Here is an 8,978-nt window from a genome sequence, read left to right on the forward strand (position 1 = left end):
GATGCCCCTTACTCTGGGAGAATGCAGCTCTTGTCCTTTAAGACTGCTCACTTGTGTCTATGTAGATGCCTCTTTCTTATACCTACCCCTTTCAAATTCAGCTCTTTACCTGCCTATGCAGGCATCTCATCAGCTTCCTCATTTGTAAATGGGGGGAAATAATAGTACACACTTCATAGAGTCAAGGCTGTGAAGACTGAATAGTTCTCATAAAGCACTTGGCATGTGGTAAGCACACAGCAACTAGTGAGTTGTGTTGGGACTTTAGTAATAGGAATTGGTATTAAAAACCTAGGTTCCTTGAATTCCATATTCAGTAATCTTTTCATGCCTCTTAAAGGCCACATAAGAGATGAACTGTGAAACTCAGGTATTTTCTCTTCCCTTTCCAACAAGAGATTGAAGTTTCACTGTGTAGTCACTGGGCTCTTCTATTAGATCATCTTCAGAATACATAATTCTTAGTTTAATTCCCACACCTCAGGACCCTGAAGAGCATGGGAGCGGTTCATTCTCAAAGGTGGACTTACCTCTGCATTCTGAACTGTGCTTTCTCCTTTGGTGGTGGGAAAATAGAAACAACACTAGGACCGCAGTGAGGACACCCATATAACATGTGCAAGGAGCCAGCAAACACTGTTCATTTTTTTGTCTGCTCAGGTGGGGAGGAAACTGATTAGTTCTGCTGTGATTGTCTTGCCTCCCTCACAGCAAACAGAAGGTTCACTGCTGGGAATAGAAAAGCCAGACTTGTTGAGGAACATATTCTCTCTTCAACCTCTTTATTAATTTAAGGCTGTTGGACCAACAGGTCATGGTATCAGGAGGAAGCCAGTAGGGCACTAATCACTAAGGCAGAAGAACAGGTTTGGCAGGGTGGTTTTGACAAATGCCTCACTGAAAGGAGTTATTACTCACGGAATGTGTTCACTTAAACAGATATATGAGCCCATTTTATGAGCAAAGGAAACATTCAGCCTGACTCTAGGGGTGTCAAGCTGGAAACAGGAATAGAAGTGATCTTTTTTAGTGGAATAATACTGCAGCAGGGCCTGAGGTCAAGGTCAAGAATCAATCACACACCACCCCTCATTCTGCTGCCTCAGGGCATGCTGCCTCAAGTGGCTAGACTTTCACTCTAGAAAAGGAAACTAACATTAAACGCCTAAATTTGTGGCAACACTAGATAGCATGCTTTTGTTATCTGATGGAATTTTATTTTGAGGATTTTTTACTGATGAGGGAACTGAGACCTAAAGAGGTGATGTTATTTGAACAAAATCACCGAGTCAATACGTGGCAAAAACAGTATTGGAGCCCACATAGTCAAAATCCAGTGCTTAACCTCTTTCCATGGAACACACTTCCCATTGCCTGTGCCTTTCAGTGTAACCCTAGTAACTCTCTTACTGCAATTGATGAGACTGATGTTTTTCAAATAAGTACTGCAAAGCATCAACATGTGGCCTCCAGCTAGAGGGGCTTCCACATACAAAGGAAAAGGCGAATCTTATTATATGTAATTTATACTTCAATAAATCTGACTTATTACAAGATGTTGGGTACAATATACTAAAGTCTCCTGCAAAACAACAATAAAATGACCATCAACTCATTAAAAAAGTACAGGGGCCTCCCCGGTGGCTTACGGGTTAGGACACAGCACTATGAAGCTATCTGCAGCCACTGCAGCACAAGCTCAACCTCCAGCCAGGGAAGTGACCTACATGGCACAGCAGTCCCCTCCTGTCTCTCCCACTGCTCCCCTCAGCAGTGTATTTCAATCAGTCTGCTTGTTCTGTTCCCCACTCTGTCTCTGGTGAATGTGAATCCTCTCACCCCCCACACCTCTGGCCTGTACCCCAGTTCTTGTATGCATAAATAAATTAATCTTTAAAAAAGTACAAATAAAAATAAGATATAAATGTTCTTTATATATATTAAAAAGAATCATCCCCACTCATAAGAATATGAATTCAAATTAAAAGTCATTGAGGGCCTCCCCGGTGGCGCAGCAGTTGAGCGCTGGGTTGCGAGGCTGCCCGCGGCCTCTGCAGCGCTGGTTCGATCTCCAGCTGCTCCCCAGCCACCAGAGGAGGGTCCCACATGGCGCGCAGACCTCTCCTGCCGCCCGCTGCTCCCCTCAGCAGTGTACTTCGGTCCTTCTGCCCGCTCTGCTCCCCGCTCTGGCTCTGGTGAATTCTCTCACCCTCCCGCGCTGCTGACTGTACCCAGTGCATGTATAAACAAACAAAACAAAACAAACAAATAAATAAATAACATGCCTCTATATATAAAAAAAAAGTCATTGAGATAAAATATCAATAACAATTAGATTAGACATGAATGTGGATTGATAGGTTCGGCGCGGTAAAGAAGAGCCAGGCCAAGTTTCCTTGGGGGGGGGGGAGGGAAAGTTTATTGCTCCCGGGCGGACCTCACAGACCCAAGGCGGGGGTCAGTGGAGTCGCGCTGTCAGGGGGAAGCTGGGTTTTATAGGGTGAGGAGAGGTCAGGTGGGCTCGTTCAGCGGGAAAAGTTTGTAGGGCGCGAAAAGGTTCGTGGGGCAGGTAGGAGTTCTTTGTCTGAGAAGAGACTCATGGGGAGAGGGGGGAGGCGCACCGCCTGAATCCTCCAGAAAGGGATCCGCATTCCTGCCCCCCAGGTGGGCTTCCTGGTTGGCTCCTGCATTCCGGGCCCCCTGCATGGACCTTTCATGGATAAATAGGAGCTAATATACATTACCAGTAGTATAATTTGGAACAATTCCCATTGAAGGCAAATTAGCAGTTTCTACCAAAATTCCATTTGTATATGTTGGGGTTTGGTGTGTGGGATCCTTGGATCCCTCTGAGAAAGAATTCAGCAATCTCCATTCAGCAGCACATGGCAAGTTTATTAAGGAAAGAGACATTTGCTTAAACACAAACACAAATGGTAGTCATAACATTTGTGTCTTAAGGCAAGAGCTGAGTTTTTGCCAGGATGAATTTATGTATTGTTCTTTGGTGGAATTTTATCACTTTGTGGAATTTATCACTTTGAGGCTAGGTTGGGTTGGTTTTCTGTAAGGACTGATAATCCTCTCTAACCCCATCTCTGATTCCTGGCCTTGCGAAACTTCCATAGCTGGTTTAACAACTCCGTTAATCCTCCACCTCTGGTTTCTGGCCTTGTGAAACTTCCTTTCTATACTTTTAATTCTAAAATTAAATCCATCATGTATACCTTGTGACTCAGCAACTTCATTTCTACGGTTTAGCCTATGGTTGTTACAATTGTGCAAAATATCTATGCAAGGTTTTTCATTGAAGAAGTGTTTGAAAGAAAGGGAAAAAAAATCTGGAAATGTCCATTAACAAGGGCTTCGTTGTTGGAAATTATGAGACATCCATGAATACTCTGAAGCTTAGAAAAGAATGAGAAGTATCTTTGTGTGCCAATAAGGAAAACTCTCTGATACATACTACTGATGGGTAAAAGCAAGGTGCAGAACAGTGTATTTGGTAGTTAAAAAAAAGGATTGTGATACTACAAATTTGTATTTTCTTGTAAATGCATTTAAATCTCTTAAAGGAGATACAAGAAACTGTATCAGTGGGTATCTTCTGTGGAAGGTAAAGGTGGGAGGGATGTATTTCTCTGTATACCTTTTTAAAAATTTTTTTAGAGATTTATTTATTTATGCATATAGAACTGGGGTATAAGCCAGAGGTGTTGTAACAGGGTGGTCCCCAGGAAAGGGGGAGGTTCCCTGCCCCACCCAAGGGAGGGTGGAGCTGAGCAGGAAGAGGAGAAGCAGCAGAAGAGACTGAGGGAGGAAGGAAGTAGGATGGAGTCAGGAGACCTGGAGGAGGCGCATGGAGCCTAGAGACATGTGAAGAAACTGTGCTTGTCTTTTGGTAGTGGACTGGGTGACACAGATGTGGGTGAGACCCGTGGGGAGGTGACAATGGCAGCTTTTATCTTGATGTTGATTTTGCGCTTTTCCTTCCGGGCTTGTCCGGTTGTTTGTGATCCTTTTCTGTGGGTCCCCACTGGAAGATGCTTTAGACTTGTAGCAGGCTTTGGGGCCTTGTTCTGGGCCAATCCCATTTGGATGGACTTTTACCCACGAGGGGATGGGTAACTTTGGGTGCTTGATTTAGAAACTAGATTCTTTGCCTTACCTGTATTGTTTCCTAGTTTTATTAAAGTTCCTTCCCATTAAAGTCTCATATGTTTTGTGTTGATACGGCGGATGGCAGAACCCATTTAGAATGGGCAGGTTTGTGGGGCTTGGGCTGCACCTCTCCCTGTCCTATAACAGTGTGAGGGGTGAGAGGATTCACCAGAGAGAGTGGGGAGCAGAATAGGCAGATCTACTGAAATATACTGCTGAGGGTAGCAGCGGGCAAAACAGGAGACATCAACTGTGCCATGTGAGTTGCTCCCTGGCCAGCCAGGGATCCAACTCAAGTTGCAGTAGCTGGCTATAGCTTGATATCTCTGTCTTTAACCCCTGTACCACCAGGGAGGCCCTCAAATTTTTTTTTAAAGATTTATTTATTCATGCATACCAGAACTGGGGTACAGGCCAGATGTGCAGGAGAATTAGAGGAGTCACCAGAGACAGAGTGCGGAACAGAACAGGCAGACCAACAGAAATAAACTGCTGAGGGGAGCAGCGGGCAAGTCAGGAGAGGTCTGCTGCGCCCTGTGGGTATCTCCCCAGCCAACCGGGCTCAAACCTACGCTACAGAGGCTGCGGACAGCTTCGCAGCACTATCAACTGCCTGCGCCACCGGGAGACCCCCTGTTTTTTTTTTAAAGATTTATTTATACAAGACCCTGGGTACAGGCCAGATGTGCAGGAGGGTGATAGGATTCACCAGAGACAGATAGGGGAACAGAAAAGGCAGACTGACGAAATACACTGCTGAGGGGAGCAGCGGGCAAGACAGGAGAGGTCTGCCTTGCCATGTGGGTTGCTCCGAGGCCAGCGGGAATCAAACCACACTGCAGAGGCTGTGGACAGCTTCACAGCGCTGTGCTCAACTGCCTGTACCACCAGGGAAGTCCCCAATTTTTTTAAAAGATTTTTTATTTTATTTATTTATGCACACAAGAACTGGAGTGTAGGCCAAAAAGTGGGGGTGGGTGAGAGTGGGGCGCAGAACAGGCAGATCTACTGAAATATGTTGCTGAGGGGAGCAGTAGGTGAGACAGGAGAGGTCTGCTTCACCATGTGGGTTGCTTCCTGGCTGGGGATCCAACTTGTGCTGCAGTGGCTGGTGATAGCTTGATAGTGCTGAGACTTAACACTTTGCGCCACCAGGGATGCCCACCTTTTCAAATTTTTATTTCTAAACTTTATGAGGGCCTCCCTGGTGGTGCAGCAGTTGAGCGCTGGGTTGCAAAGCTGCCCGCAGCCTCTGCAGCGCCGGTTCGATCCCCAGCTGCTCCCCGGCCACCGGAGGAGGGTCCCACATGGCGCACAGACCTCTCCTGCCGCCCGCTGCTCCTCTCAGCAGTGTACTTCAGTCCTTCTGCCTGCTCTGCTCCCCGCTCTGGCTCTGGTGAATTCTCTCACCCTCCCGCGCTTCAGTGTACCCAGTGCTTATATGTATAAATAAATAAATCTTAAAAAAATATATTAAAAAAAAATAAATAAACTTTATGAATTTTTTAAATTGAGTATGATTGTTAAAGGGGAGGGAAGAGGACGGTGACCAGTGGACTATGGTGGAGGATTATGTGTGCTCTGGTGTTAGGTGCGGTGTGGTAACATTCATCTGAAGAAGTGTGAACCCATTCCCCTAAATCATATGCATTGATAACAAATGTTACCTCAAAAAAAAAAAGTTACAGGAAAAAAATAAAACCAGTATGTGGGGAGGGGTATATCATTCTACTGTGTCTACTGCACAGTAGAATTGGCTTCTGGAACCATACCTTATAACCTGCATTCTTCTACAGACAGATTCGTCATTGAAAGTGCGTGATACAGGGGCCTCCCTGGTGGTGCAAGGGGTTAAGACACAACCTATGAAGCTATCCACAGCCACTGCAGCATGTTTTCAATCCCCGGTCAGGGAGCTACCCACATGGCATAGCAGACTGCTCATGTCTCACCTGCTGCTCCCCTCAGCAGTGTATTTCGCCAGTCTGCCTGCTCTGCTCCCCACTCTGTCTCTAGTGAATCCTCTCACTCCCCCGTATCTATGGCCTGTACCCCAGTTTCTGTATGCATAAATAAATAACTCAAAAAAAAAAAAAGAAAGTGTGTGATTCAAATAATATGCATCCTGCCACACTGGCACTCTTGACTTCACTCCCCCTAGATCCTTGCAATTGTGAGAAGGAAGAAGCTGATTTGTGGGGTCTGCCTAGATTGTCAGTGATTTCAGCCTGGCTGATGAGTTCATTGACTCATGTGAGGCTAATTCCACTTAAGAAATCTCAGACCTGAGATTTCAGTTCTAAGAATCTAGCACTCCTTTTCCTAACATTTTGGATAGTATTTAAAACCCTTCATCTGCTCATCTAAAAGTCTTTTGACTTCCTAGTCTTCTGAGTTTAAAGAAGAAACATTTGTTCATTTGATTTCTGTACTAATTTGAAGTACTTGGGATTTACAAACTGAAGGTAGAAAAAGATTTCTTAGGAATAGAAAGCAAGAGGCCATTTAAATACTGGATAAATTTGAGTTTGTCAAAACTTAAAACTTCTGCTTACAAGATATAATTAAGAAAGTGAATAGGCAGGGCCTCCCTGGTGGCGCAGCAGTTGAGCACTAGGTTGTGAAGCTGCCCGTGGCCTCTGTAGTGGTGGTTCGATCCCCGGCTGCTCCCCGGCCACCAGAGGAGGGTTCCACATGGTGCGCAGACCTCTCCTGCTGCCCGCTGCTCCCCTCAGCAGTGTACTTCGGTCCTTCTGCCTGCTCTGCTCCCCACTCTGGCTCTAGTGAATTCTCTCACCCTCCCATGCTTCTGACTGTACCCAGTGCTTGAATGACTGACTGAATGAATGAATGAATGAATAAATAAATAAATCTTTAAAAAAAAAAAAGAAAGAAAGAATGTGAATAGGCAAGGGCCTCCGTGGTGGTGCAAGGGGTTAAGCATCAGCACTATGAAGCAATCCGCAGCTACTACAGTATGAGTTCTTACCCAGCCAGGAGGTGACCCAGACCCACATGGCATAGCAGCCTCTCCTGTCGCACCCACTGCTCCCCTCAGCAGTGTATTTCAGTCAGTCTGCCTGTTCTGCTCCCCACTCTGTCTCTAGTGAATCCTCTCACCACCACCCCTGGCACCTCTAGTCTGTACCCCAGTTCTTACATGCATAAATAAATTTTTAAAAAGTGAACAGGTGAGCCAGACTAAGAAAACATATTCAGAAAACATTGATTTCATTCATTTGCATCTAGAATACTTAAAAAAAAAATCTTACAAGTCAATAAGGACCAAAATGATTTTAATGAGCAAAAGAAAATACACAAAAAGGTCAATAAATGCATTTAAAACTGGAATTATTACTTATTAATGAAATGCTAACTAAAACTACAATGAGATCACAATGCATTATAATAGCTAAACTGAAAATGACTGGCTGGGGCAAAAGCTATTATAAAGCAGCAGCCATGACTCTGCCTTACTCTGTGGCCTTGAACCTCAACAAAGGCCACAAGGTGAACCGAACATGAGCAATCAAAGGCACAGCCAAGAGGCAGGTGCCTCACCAAGCACACCAGGTGTGTATGGGACATGACCTGAGAGGCCTGCAGCTTTACCACATAACAAGCAGGCTTCCTCTCATAATGAAAGGTACACCACAGAGTTGCTTTCCAGGGACAAGTGGACCCTCAAATTCATCAAGAAAAGAATGAAGGCATATTTGCAACATCAGGAAGAAAGGGGAACTGAGGGGCCTACCTGGTGGTACAAGGGATTAAGACTATCCTCAGCCTCTGCAGCACAACTTTGATCCCCGGCCAGGGAGCTGAACCACATGGCCCAGCAGACATCTCTTCTCTCGCAGCAGTATATTTCAGTAGATCCACCTGTACTGTTTCCCACTCTGTCTCTGGTGAATCCTCTCACCCCCTGCACCTCTGGCCTGTACCCCAGTTCTCATATGCATAAATAAATAAATCTTTAAAAAAAAGGGAAACTGAAGAAGGAACTAGCAGCCATAAAGAAAAAGCCTTCTATGGGCCTCCCTGGTGGCACAGGGGTTAAAGACAGTGCTATCAAGCTATGGCCAGCCACTGTAGCACAAGTTCTATCTCCTGGCCAACCAGGGAGGTGACCCACGTGCCACTGCAGACCTCTCCTATCTCACCCTCTGCTCCCTTCAGCAGTGTATTTCAGTGGATCTGCCTGTTCTGCTCCCCACTCTCTCTGGTGAATCCTCTCACTCCCCCACACCTCTGGCCTATACCCCAGCTCTTGTATGCATAAACAAATAAATCTTAAAAAAAAAAAAAAACCTGCTGAGAAGTACTGAGCCCCTCCCCACCGTGCATAAGAAAACCTCTTCAGGGGATAAAAAAAAGACTGAAAATACCGAATATTGACAAGGATAAAGTAAATGGAACTTTCCTTGCTGAAAGGAGTGAAAAATGTACAACTGTTTCACAAAATGTTTGCTGGTCCCTTATAAAATTAAGCATACACCTACCTTATGACCCAGGAATTCCACTCATACACAATTATTCTAGAGAAATGAAACATATGTCCTTGCAAACACTTGTACAAGAATGTTCAAATAACTCTTTTCATAATAACCTCAAAGCTGGAAACATCCCAAAAGCACACCTAGTTGAATGATTAAACAAATTCACATAATGGAAAATTACTCAACAATAAAAAGGAACAAATTACTGATATAAAACAATGTGGATGAATTGCATAGATAAAAACATTATGCTGAAGAAAGAAACCAGACACAAATGAGTATATGCAGTGGGTTTCCAATTATATGATGATCTAGAAC

Source organism: Talpa europaea (assembly GCF_964194135.1).
Source record: "Talpa europaea genome assembly, chromosome: 2".
NCBI lineage: Eukaryota > Metazoa > Chordata > Mammalia > Eulipotyphla > Talpidae > Talpa > Talpa europaea.